We start from the raw sequence: 13,378 nt of genomic DNA on the forward strand, positions 1-13,378 counted from the left end.
TGTTTTCCAGTGCCGCAGGTATTACTCGGCGCTGTCAACTCAATTTATTTGTGGAAACAAAAGAAGAATAGTATATCCAGCTCTTTCGTTTTTAGAAAACACGCAGCAGTGTTTTCTAAAAGAGAAACGAATATCTGCGTTGCCGGCACTGCATACTGACACCACAATGCCTCGCGCGATACAGGCGCGTTAGAATGAGGGCATATATTGTGTAGTTGTCTTGCCACAAGCTCATGGTCCCGACCTGGGCAGTACTCCCGGAATTAAGGAACGTTGCACAACGTTTTACGGTTTACACGCTAGCCTCCTGCCATACGTACGGCCGAATAGAAAAACGGAATTACGCTCAATTTAAAACAAAGCCAAAACGACTGCGCTCCATTCCAAAGAGCGAGAAAGCGGCAGCTGAAGAGAAGTGTCCTGAAAGTCGAAATGACTCGTACAACGCTTACTATCCTCGCACTCCTTGTGCTCATAACGACTTTCGCGGTCGACTCCTTATAGCGATTTGTTTTACTATCCTACAACCTGGCCATCTTGGAATCCATTGCTGAGCTGGTATCGTAAGTACGGTTATTTTTTTGTTATATTTAAATTTTACAGAAGCACAGCAGCAATTGCTTAATTATTGGCTTCTGCCACACGTTGCATCTCTTGTGTGTTCTTGGTGACAGCCCTGCTGTGAGCCATTCATGCTACAGTCCGTAAAAACTGTCCGTTTTTATTATTCCTAACTGAAACGACAGCGTTTACAAGAACTCACTGAGACATTCAGGATCGTGCTGGCAGAGGCGCAAGCAGGACAGATGCTAGCACTCAGCGATAGAGTCCCTACGTAAGACACCTTGGTCCTGGTCTACAGGCTCCGTACTTAGACAGCTGAGCGTTCATAGAGCAGACACAAGACTGATATACGTAGCCTATGAAGAAGGTAGTTCCATGCACGCTCGTTTTTGTATTTCTATGTACCCGGTCCGTTACTCGTATAGCCACTGCCCTTCGCAAACCGCACCCGAATCGGGGGGCGGAAACTCCCTATACCTTCCACGGGACGCGCTCTCGCATGCTGATATGCTGAGGAAGCAGCCAGGTATCTAACTAGAAATAAAAACACAACAAAAGATTTCTATCATGACAATAGTGGTGAGGTCAGTAAATAGAGGGAAAGGGCGCGAAACCTAGAGGAGGAGGGTTGCCGCGGAAGCTCTCCTTTCCCACTTCGCATGCATGTGGAATATTCGTGTTCTCTTGCAGGTCCGCAATTTAGTTAACTTAGTTAAGTTCGTTCGTGTGTTGTGAAGTAGAGAAACTAAAATGATCTATTTCTCAACAAGACAAAACTATACACACAAGAAAAATTTAAAATTTTTAATGACACATTTCGTACTAAAAAACAGAGACATACACGTAGTGTGAAAGTGTCAATTTGCAAAAGCAGCTTTTATTCAAAACACAAATACGCACATAATGAGCAAACATTGAACCCAGAATATCCGAACTAATGCGAAAATTACTAACAATTACAAGCAGGCCGCGTCGTACTTGACTCAATCACGTCTGTTTTGACGGCGCGCATATTTTTCTTACAGAACTGAGTACCAACAAAAGCAGAAGTTCAGGGAAAGATGGAGGCGTGAAGCGATGAGAAATCGTTGAACAGGAAATGCCGCTGGAGACAATGTTTTTGCAAGTTGCCTTGTCTTCGTCAGGGCAGCAGCATTGCCATGACAAAGAAAAGAGCACTTGTCAAAACGTTGGCTCCAGCGACATACCCTGCTAAAAATTTCTCAAAGCATCAATAAGTCCATTAGATGTATTGCAGTGGCAGTATTAGAAGTAAAGGCTCACACTGTTTCAAACTGCCTACATGCATTTACATTAGCAGGAATGAGCATATAATTGATTCACATCGTTTAACAACATGCCAAAAGTAAGAGATGAACAAACTGTATAGCCGAACCAACACTCATTCAAGACTTTCATTAAACTTATTTTACCGGACAACAGGTAGGCTGTTGTGAAGAATTAGTCTAGTGACACTACACTTATGTCAGCCCAGTGAGGCTTGCAGAGAACTGGGTTTACTCATATACTCATGAGAAATGAATACGTGCTAAAATAGTGAACCCAAATACTTGTGCTAACCCGTTATCACTAAGAAACCTGAAAACCCATCGCGGAACTGGAAATCCCCGTGAGTTAACACGCCACAGAGCCGCGCAAAACATGTGATACCCCGATTTAGCCATCTTCGTCTAATGCATGGTCACAGCGACCTGCTCGACGTGGCTCACTGCTGCTTCTGTTCGCTGCACGCCACATCAAATGTCTTATCTTTCCCGTAGTCATAGTTGGCACGCCAACCAAGCGAGATAACCGAGCGCGATCCAACTTGTGATATCGCTGAGCGAGTGGCAAGGGGGAACGGAGGAAAGCGCTACAACACATGTCAGCCAGTTCCTGCGCTTTGCCTGATTTTAAATTATCAAAATAAGCAATAAAAAAGGCAGATAAACAAAACAAGACTTCTTTGCAGTTCAATCAAATTTGTTTATTTGTAAAAACTCGTGAGAGAAAGTAAATGCGAACAATCAAATCAGCCTCACTTCGTTCAACCAGATCTTAGGATACCCGGCAACCGCTACGAGCACACGTGTTCTTTGAGACCAAAACTGGCGTTCAGTTTCCGGGGCCTGCCCGAATGTCTCGGAAGCTTATAGATGGTTTTAAACCTTCTGATAGGCTTGAGCACGCCGGCGCGAACAGTTGAGTTTCTTTTGGAACTATACTCGGGGACAACTTTCTGTGGCCATGAAGGGAAAGCTACGGGGCGGAGCGTCTGCACATGTACTGCTACGCGAAGTAGTCCGGTTTGGCGCGCGTCGCGTAACGCCGTGGAAAGTGATGGCTAGCGTTGCATCCATCAAGGTACGGGTAAAAGGCGCGACATTTTCACGCACGCAAAAACGCAAAGTGACAACGTATAATGTAAAAGAAATACAAATATCTCGCTTGTGTGCGCTGCGTTTCGTCTCAAAAAGCTACATGTAGAAAATTAAGGAGTATTTTATATATCTCCCGCAGAAAATACGGACGCAATTGTGGGACTACATTTATTAGCGGTAGCATACGTGCATTGTGGCTCTGTAGCTTTCCATGCATTGCCACAGAAAGTTGTCCCCGAGTATAGGGCTTCCACCAGCGATAAGACTGGAATGTTAGATGCTACATGTATAAATGCCGGCGCGTATAAGCGCTGTGCTCGCGGCTATCAGCGTACAGCTTGAATTGCTCGTACTCTGCTCCTTTCATTTTCCGGGCCCAGGTTCACCCAAATAAATACTTTTCATCTTGAACACGCCGACTGCTGCCTTCGCGTCAACGGGACGACCACGTGCCAATAGCATCGTTCAGAAGCGAGAAGTACAAACGTTTCTGGGGCAAGCTGAAAACTCGGAAACGCCCAGATCATTCGGTACCTAGCCTATACGGCGCAAGGCAGCATCCACCTGTGCAGCCCCTCTCCCCCCTCTGCGGAGTCTAGGATGTTTCCGCGCCCATCGCCTAAGAAATGTCTGCGTTACCTATGTGCAAGAGCCTATTATGGAAAACCAGCAGATAATATACCGAAGAAAGGTATAAGGGGCGTTGGTTGTACGCTTTATGGGTATTGTTGAAATTGTGACGTAGACGTGAAGAAAGTAAATGGATAAAAAGGCAACTTGCCGCCGGCAGGGACCGAACCTGCAGCCTTCGGATAACGCGCCTGACGCTCTACCCATTGACCTGCGGCGGAGGTCGTCCTCTCGTCCACTTTATCGGCTATTTATGTGCGTGCATGCACATAATAGCCAAAAAAGTGGACGAGGGGATGACCGCCGCATGCACATAAATACCTGCTCAAGTGGACGAAAGTATGCTCGCCCCCGTATTTCCAGCATCGGGCGCGTTATCCGAAGGTTGCAAGTTCGGTCCCTGCCGGCGGCAAGTTGTTTTTTCGTCCACTTTACTTTGTTTATGTCTACATCCCAATTACTGCAATACAGTTAAAACAGTACAATTAACGCCCTCTATACCTTCCTTGGCTACATTATCTCCTGTCTGAATTAAGGTTGTGTCACGCAAAGAAACGAGACATAAAAGCTTCCCTTCTTTCATGCAAGAACCTGTAGTAATACACTGAAAAACTGACATTTTCGGGCGAGTTGGACGTGGTTATGGATGTTGAGTAGTTGAGAGCGAAACGAACGAGGCCAGATGCAGAGAAAGGACACAGCGCTGGAGTTTGTGTCCCTTCTTTGCATATCTCCTTGTTTGTTTCGCGCTGAACCGCTCAACATATTTAGCCCATAGTAAGCTTCCTGCCCATCTTAATCGAGACGCAGCTCTTTAGGATTACGCGCAATTTGATTTGAGTGAAGTTATTTTCATTATCTAAATGTTAATGCTCATTTTTCTGTAATTCCGTTATCTAACTGCACAGCCGCCTGCATAGACGTCTTTTGCGTTATCTCACTATGCATGTTTGCTAGTTTCCCAGTGTCCCTATCACTTCGAATATGGTAGCAAAGCGGATGCTACGCCCGATAAGTTCCTTGCCTTTCTCCTTCTTTCGTTCATCACTTTTAAACTGTCGAAATGACAGTGAGGCATTAAAAAACGCAATAGTGTAGAACGTAAGAATACCGTTTACCATTTGACAGGTCTGTTCCTTAATCTGGGTGCACTGTAGTCAGTTACAATATAAGAATAAATACACAAGCTCCGCCCCCTGAACTGCGCCACACCTGCCATTCCTCTGTGTAAAAGAGTCGTGCTAGGTGGCTTCCGTTCTAGCCGTTTAGTACTTTTTCTCTGCTAATGTAAATACTACGCATATGAAGAATTAAGTTTGCCGTTCCTACTTAAAACGTTACGTTGGGCTGAGCGATGATGTCGCAACCTTTGCTAAAATTTGCCAGGAAGTGCAATTTTGCGATCAAAAACCAGTAACACGAACATATGTTTAAATGGCAAAATCAGTTACCTGAAGCAAGTGAAAGGTGTTTGACGTCACCTAAATGAGCAAATGAAATTGGTTTTGGCACCTCCGTAAATTCCTTTGGGATGGGACAGCGAGAGCTGCGGGCGGAGCTTACATTTATTCTCAGGTTTTACTCGACGATAGTATTTTCTTTTTTAACAACGAAGCTTTAACCTGGGCGTATTGCGTCCGACCATATTTCGAAAAATAAGCAGGTATGTACCACAGAAATTAGGTAAATCCCACTACTCACCATTGGTTCAATAAAAAGAAGGCAATAATAAGCCCAACACTAGGAAATGGGAAAGGCAACGGTGGCTACGAGAAGACCCCGTTAGCGATGGTAGGCCTACGATAACGACGACGTGACAGTTAACCTGTGAGAGATGCAAACGATCGGTTCTGGCGCAAGTTTCTGTGTCTAGAGTTTCGACACCCGTGTTTTGTCTGTGACTGTCTGTGGTTTAAATCGAACCTCTCTGCGCTGAGAATCAACGTAGAAACAACCTAGCATCACCTAGCTAAAGCCTAGCAACGACCTAGAAGCCGCCTAGAAACAACCCTCATCACCTAGCTGAGGCCTACAAGCAACCTAGAAACAATCAGATCAGTCTTCAGAATCGTCCAGTTTCGCTGTTTCAAGGCTTGCGCGTCTTAGTGCTTAGCGCAAGCTTCGCGATTTTTTTTTGTCCTCCACTCATATTCTGCTAAGCCTAAGAACACAACATTTCCAGAAGCAACGCGATCGGCCTTATTTGGACCTATACACTCCACCATTCAATTTAGCTCGCCGTTCCATTCACATTCGTAATGTCACTTTTCTTCATCAATTCGAACGGAGAAACCCACAGAAAACGAGTTCTCCAACAAGCGAGCATGTCTCAGAAAGAAACTTCCGCAATGACAGCATAACAGCAATCATGGCGATTTCTCAGAAAAATTTTCCCGACAGGCACAGCGACATGTGTTAGTATAGTGTTACTCCTTCCCGTGACCCGAACGCATAACAAGTGCCAATGCACGCAGCGTCCGACAGACGCCGTCTCATCGCTACTAACGACACGCTCAATACGACGATGTCAGCCGCGACTCTCTGAAATTTACTTGGCCTGCGTTGCCTTTTGCCGTTTTGGTAGGTGGACGGAGCTTTGCGGAGTGATCCGGGACAGCCGGAATCGCCAGAATCAAAGCCTCCGAGATCCAATTCACAGCGTTTCGCGGTTTTTCGGCTAGGGGAAGGGTACATGTGCCTCAATAACATTTGCTGGCAGGCTAGTTGGTGATGCATAGTTCATGGGTAAAATACAGCACAAACCAGACGATTAACACAAGGAAGACACGGGACAGAGTGCTGACTTCAACTAACCTTAGTTGTTAGTTGAAGTCAGCAGGTCAGGTTAGTTGAAGTCAGCACTCTGTCCCGTGTCTTCCTTGTGTTAATCGTCTGGTTTGTGCTGTATTTTACCCATGAACTGTACATGTGCCATAGCACCGTGAAAAAGGTGGATTGGTGTCCCTTGACCAGGCTCGGCGATTTTCATTATTCAATGGGGCCCTGGTAAAGGGGCTCCGCACCCAGTAAACAAGAGGTCTTGGTTTTGTTCTCGCGATTTCTCGCGATCAGTTCTCGCAATTTCTTGTAGGCACTGTGACCCAAGGCCCACTAAAAGCTTGATGATGCTCTATACAGGTTGCCGAGTGGGCGAAATATTCACGGAGTGTCAGAGTAGCGACTGCGGTGAGTCGATGTGCTGGCAACTCCTGGGCTGGGAACAGTACACTGAGCATCGATGTAAACTCGACTGCGTGTCCAAGTGCTTCTGCCGTCCTGGCTTGTACAGAAACCGCAGGGGGCAGTGCGTGAAGCCCTGGCAGTGCCCGCAGTACAAGCACCGCGTGGTGTTCAACTGGAAAGCTGTTGTCTGAAGAAATGAAGATGTGGTGAAGATGTTTTCCTTTTACAATAAAATGTTTCCTTGTACAACGCAACAAGTTGATGCATCAGTTTGCGTATGATTCGTTTTGTCATGCATTGTTTAAGGAGAAGCATTTATAGGAAGTGAACGAAAATTCCAAAGGCCGTTTTTCAGTCAACTCAACATTAAGAAAGCCATACTCTGAGCCCTATTTGTAAAAAAGGCAATCTGAATTAGTGGTAATAAGAAAATACGAACTATTCCATAAAAATATTTTCTAATACAACATATACACTGCAGCATTGCGATTTAAGAAAAAGAGGTATAATGTGGCGAATCACTTCTGCAGAATCTCGCAAGAAGAAAGACGAGTTATGAATGGAAATTTCGTATCCACCAGTTTGTAGCACAAAGCTACAAGCCAATTCGTGCGAATTTGTCATCAAGTAAAGCTTCGTAGTTGATGGAAGAATTCATATGTTTAACGTTAAGCGCAGTACTGAATTGACGAGGACGGGACAGGGAGTGACACACACACAAGCGCTAACTTTCAACACTGATTTTATTGTGAGCCGGATCACTGCATAAATACATGAAAATTGCGGACATCAGGCATGCGCAAATGTGGAGGATCTAGGAATGACAATTCTTTTCTGGACAATGATAATGAAGGTGCGCTGACACAATCTTGGCCGAACTCGCGTATGGTTGCTGATTCAACTATCAACCGCGTGGTTTCATCATTGTGCATGCGTACGACAGAGCCCTCATGAAAAACAGGCGAACACCCACACGTGCTGCAATGCGCAGATAACAACCCATCACCACCCGTCTTTACATTGTTCTTGTGTTCTCTAAGCCTGTCGTTAAGGCAGCGCCCCGTCTGCCCCTCGTAGAATTTCCCACATGAAAGGGGGAGCTTGTACACTACCCCTTCTTTGCATTGCACGTGGCGAGTTCTGTGATTTTTGACACAGCCGCGCGCTTTGTGAGCAGTTGGGTTGCTGAGCCTGCACAACTTTCCCAACTTGTTTGGAGCCGTAAAAGCGACGCCAATGTTTGAATTCATACTCGTCCGGTGATCAAGCCTGGGACCTATCCGAAGCGGTCGCTCTACCAATTGAGCTAACCAGTAGGCTAGCACCTGGCAGAGCGAGGGCGCATTATTCGGCAATGCGTATGTCTTCCTCCAGCTTGCAGCATACCGAAGAACCTATTTGCTGTACTCAGTGTCCATGGGCTTCGAGTTGACCACCTTGCCCTCCCGCTGCCATTTGCTAGCCTTTTGGTAATTCTCGATTGGTATAGCGACCGCCCAGTTGGTCTTGGGTTCGATCGCCGGACCAGGATGAATTTACCGTCATTTAGGAAGTTTTGCTTTCTGAGAAATTGGTGTCGATTTCCTGGTAGCTTGGTGCTACAGAAGCTTAGATGCCAATTTTTGCCTTTCATAAGCACATAGTTCATGTGAAGCCGACATACTACATTTACTTATATACTACCATCTCCGGCAAACGTTGGCTGACAGTAGAGGTATATTGACGGGTGGACATGACGGGGAAGAAGGAAGCAGTCGGGCTGTTAAGGAAGAAACTCTTTATTGTGCGAACTTGCGTTTAGGAAATAAAAAAAATGCGGGAAGTTTGCACTAAGTCGCGCAAAGCTTGGCACAGTGAAGCACGGACCCGTCGCTGCTCGGTGAGCAACCTATTTCTCTATTTCTCTATATTTCTCTATAGAGCTGGGCGGCCTTCTTTTGTTTATCTTTAGTTTTTTTCTTTATATCTCCTTCTCTTTATTTTCTCACTTCTTTCAACCTTTTCTGTCTTTTTTTGTCTCTGTTTATTGCTACTTCTTTCTCTCTTTTCTGTTTCTATCTTTCTTTTCCTTTCCTATCACTGTCTCACTTTCTCTCTGTTTTGTTTCTCGCTTGCTTGATGTTTCTTTCTATCTTTTTTTCTCTCCCTCTATTTATTTGTTTCTCTTTCTTTCATTCTCTCTCTCTTCTTTCTCTTTCAGCATTTCTCTCTATTTCCCTCTGCCTCATTCTTTATATGCTGTGCTTTACTCTCTCCCTCCTCACCCTCACTTCCCTATTCTACTCCCTTGCTATCAGATACCATGCGAGGCTATGCCATGTTCTGTCAGCGTGCCTGGATAGCCGAGTGGTTAAGACGTTCCCCTTCAGGTCATGGGTACGCGGGTTCGAATTCCGCCGCCTCATGAGGAATTTTTTTCGCCATGATTCTCTCTTTCTTTATGTCTTTCATCCTTTTGTCTCTGTTTTTTTCTCTCTTTCTTTCTTCTCATTTCTCCTCACCCTCACATTTCTCCCTCCTTTTGTGCTTCACCCTTGCTATACGCCGGACCAATCGGCGCACGTATTCTGGGAGCGATGCATAAGAGGACAAAGAGAGCGCGCGCAGGTTCATGATGATGATGATTTTTGGTCACGACGTATTACGCCTCTCTAGAACAGCTTCGATGTTAAAAGTACAAGCAATAAACGCTTTACACTGATAGCAGCAATCACAGTCGTCGGCCGTCAGCAATCAGATCATCGGCGGAAAGCGTCGTCTTTTACAGATCAGTGATCGAACCTTCCAGCGTTATCCCTGGAAGCTCGCGTAAGCACTGAATAAACTTCATAGTCGCGTCATGCGCGTAATCTGAACGGAACAATCTGAAACAATCGCGAAGCTTCGAAGACAGTGCTGCGCGGCCTGCGCCGGTCAGTGCTAAAGGCTCGTAACACATGCGAATAGTACCGGTCTGGCAACCAAGTTAGTCGCAGAGCGACTGCATTGGCTCAGGCGCTCGCTGTTCGATTTTTCAGTCGCGCGAGTGCAGTCGCTAACGTATGAACCAATCAATTCAATTCGGCAATCAGGTGCGCGAGTACAGGACATCAGCTTATTTTACGGAGCAATGACAATGCGAGATATATGGGAGCAGTCGCGAATTCTGTGTGGTGACAAGTGTAAGTCGCACGCAGATGGGAACATTCGTCACTTTAAGTTGCTTTTTGGTCGTAAGTCGCAAATAGTCGCGCGACCGCTGTTAATCGCAGGCGTGAAGGAGCCATAACAGTTTTGTTTTTTTTTGCGAGTGAAACCCGATCACGTCAAAATAAAGAAATAAGGTCGCGTGGCGATATTGGCTAGTTAGTTGATGGCTGACGCTATCTACCGTTGACCAATGATGGCTACTGTCAGCTCATTTGGCTAACTTTTACCTCTTATATCAATGTCACTCTTCTCTCTTATAACAACATAACTATTCACTCTTGTAACAATGCAATGAATACGCGTGTATTTGCACTGCCGTGCATCTTGTCCAGTGAATTTCTTCGCACTGTACTGCAGGCTCGGATACTTAAGTTAACCCCGTTCTTTAAATTATTATTTACAGCAGTCGTTGCGACATAGTGTTCTTGCTCTACGCGGGTGAGTTTCGTGTTGTGGCTATTCCCAATTGTACATCATCACAGAGAACTTAACGAGCTATATTCGAATGGTTATGTGTCGCATAAATATTACCGATTGTTAAAACAAGCTCTCCAGTGATAATTTTTCAGTGGTTTTCCGGTGAAGCAGGGCAAAAAATTTCCTGCATGGCCAAAGTTACCAACGCACAGCTGCAGAAGTTTCTTATAGCCTTTGTTTTCCACGAGAGAAACATTGTTGCAGAATTCTTATACGTCAGGCACCTTTTCAGAAAAACTGGAAGAATCGGCTATTGTTCTGTCGTGTGCTGTCCTACAGGCATTGCTTAAAGGCGCAGGCGAGTGGCTTAACCCTTTGCGACACGGCGCCCTCGTTTGGGGACGCGAACTTCGGAGGCGCGTCCCACAACGCGTGCTTCTTCATATGGCCTGAAACCAAGTGTGCGCATTCGTGGACGCTTCCTGATTGGACAACTAGCGGTCATTTAACTTCATTGTCCTGCGTATTGCTGCAGAGGATCACTTTGCTGGAGACACCACCATGTGAAACGATCGTTAGACGTGCCGCGTTCCAGGACCAACATCAAGAGTATTTTTTTTCTCCACTCGAAACGAATACAACCAAAAAAAGAAGGTGTGCATGCTTTTCGGGCCTAACAGTTGATTCTTTTTATGCAAGTATTGAAGCTGACTGATGGAAGAATATTTAGATAATTAGTTACACGTTAGTCAACAATAATTACTGAAACTCCCACAAAACAACGCATTCCTTCGTTTCCTTTCTTGGATTGTAATACTGAATGCCATCGAATGATGCCATGCGAATTTGACGCATTTGCAGACAGTGCATCATAATGCGTGTCTGAAGGGGTTAAAAACAGGACCGAGCGCTGGACTATACTCCATCTCTCAAGGTGGTTGTAGCACTGTGGAAGCTACGGAGTAGTTCCGCATACTTTCTAGCTTTACACAAGAAAGGAATTAGAAACTTATCAGTCAGCGTACAGCAAATAAATGCAGAGAAATACTCTAAATGTTCGACATTTATGATGTTATCAAAGTTGTTTCAAAAGCTGTATTACAAGCCTGCATTAACACTCTATATCAGTTCATGTCCACGAAGTGCGAAATTTTGCAGCACCATAGCTTTTTATCATCCATCTAAGTGGCCTGAGTTGCATTTGGAACTTCGACACAAGCCGTCCTGAATATGCCCTAAACCCTTTTCCAACCATCGCATGCTCAACGTCAAGGGGTATGTGGAAATACTGACGCTCTCAATAGATGGAGCATTCCTTCAATGACGCCATATCACTTCATTCGTGCGCTCACTTTGAAGTACCTTAATTGACTTTATTATTGAGGCACGTTCACATCAATTTAGCAATATAGTTCTTGTAGTGCAATTATATTATTTAGCAGCGCATTTTGCTGTCAGGTAACTTTACATATCCGATATTTGGGGGCTTAGCGAATGTCGTTTTACTTGACGAAACTCTGATGAGCCTATAAAATAACCTTGACCCATTGATATAAATCTATTAGGACAAGGGCAGCAAGCGCAAAATATATGTAGGTGTGAAAAATACGGCTGCTCGAAGACGACAATCATAATGTGTACACATGCAGCGACGAATCATTTGCCCGAGATGTTTTTACCGACATATGGCAAGTATGACTTGAAGTCGCTCTGTCATTTTCCATGTTATTCGGCTGATTGTAGAGCTACCCATTAACAAACATTATTAACCTAGTCAGTCCAATACATCCGTTTTATCCGCTCAAGCAGCCAGCAATGTTTTAACTTCGTTAGCCCTCGTAGTGCACAATCCAACCCACTGAAGCTTTCTGTCTCATAGCAGATGGCGACCCAATGATCGCAGGGGTTCCTTATGCATTCGCGTGCCTCGACGGCAAAATCCACCATCTTTCTTTTTCAATCGATTTCATTGGTCCCCCTGCCCCAAAAGCTTTCTGAATCAAGCATGATTTCGCAGTGCTTCCGGGATCGGAGACATTGCAAGCTTTCTGCAACGCATGTGCCTCCAGCATCTCCCGTCTATGATCAAGCGACGATGGCATGTGATAATGCCACCATGCGACGCCACGCTATCTGACGCCACAATGACGTCACTATACTTGACGATGGCGTCACAAATTTTAACAATCTGTGACGTCATCACATTTTGACGATTTTTTCCTTCACTAGTGTTGACGCCGACGGGCACTATTCGTGGTTGATGAGGCATCTAAGACTTTCGCCCCTATTAAGCATTCTCACACGAACCAATGCGAGCGCAACGTGACTCTTGCTTGACTGTTCGTGGAATCACAAACTCTTTCCTGTAATAATTTGCAAAAAGAAAACAAAATACTTCCTAGTCCGTCGAAAACGCAGTGCTAGTTTGGGCCACAAAAAAGGTGTATAATACAGTTTTATGAACCACAACGAAATACTGATTCTGGAATGAGCAATGATGGAATATTTATACACAATTAGTAGATAACTTAAGAATTTCATATAAAATTATCGGAAGAAATCCAAAACCCTCCATGAATACGTAATCCGCATTATGTAATCCTTCGCCAAATCACGTATTCATGTAATTGGGTCTTGTTCCAACAACGGACCGCAGCATTTTCATCTCATATTATATGAAAAAAGACGTGAGCAATGGGTCGGTATATTATGAGAAACTGACACGGCTGAAAGCTGCATACTTCATCCGCAGCTGCGAACTCGTTCGTTTCTCTATTTACTGATGCTTGAAGCAGGGCAGGTTTCCCGCACAGCTGTATGAAGCGAAAAGCCTGGACACACGCCTAACACGTTGACAATCATCTGACAGCTCTCCAGCGAAAGGTGCAAAAGAATGCATCTCGGTCGTTTAGGCTTCAACGTTGCAGTTACTCTTAGTTTCATTGAATTCTTTTAGCTCGGTTAGTTTCTCATTTCTCGACGAAATACGTAGCTGTCAATTTGAATACCAGTTG

The 13,378-nt window shown here is 44.9% G+C and overlaps 1 long non-coding RNA gene across 1 annotated transcript; it reads left to right on the plus strand.

Moving 5' to 3' along the window:
• The first annotated feature begins 150 nt into the window (after positions 1-150).
• Positions 151-7,024, plus strand: LOC119400352 (uncharacterized). Its single transcript, XR_005185078.1, has 2 exons — positions 151-563; positions 6,714-7,024. It is a non-coding gene; the product is annotated as an uncharacterized LOC119400352 (long non-coding RNA).
• Positions 7,025-13,378: the final 6,354 nt, after the last annotated feature.

Source organism: Rhipicephalus sanguineus, chromosome 7, assembly GCF_013339695.2.
Source record: "Rhipicephalus sanguineus isolate Rsan-2018 chromosome 7, BIME_Rsan_1.4, whole genome shotgun sequence".
Lineage (NCBI taxonomy): Eukaryota > Metazoa > Arthropoda > Arachnida > Ixodida > Ixodidae > Rhipicephalus > Rhipicephalus sanguineus.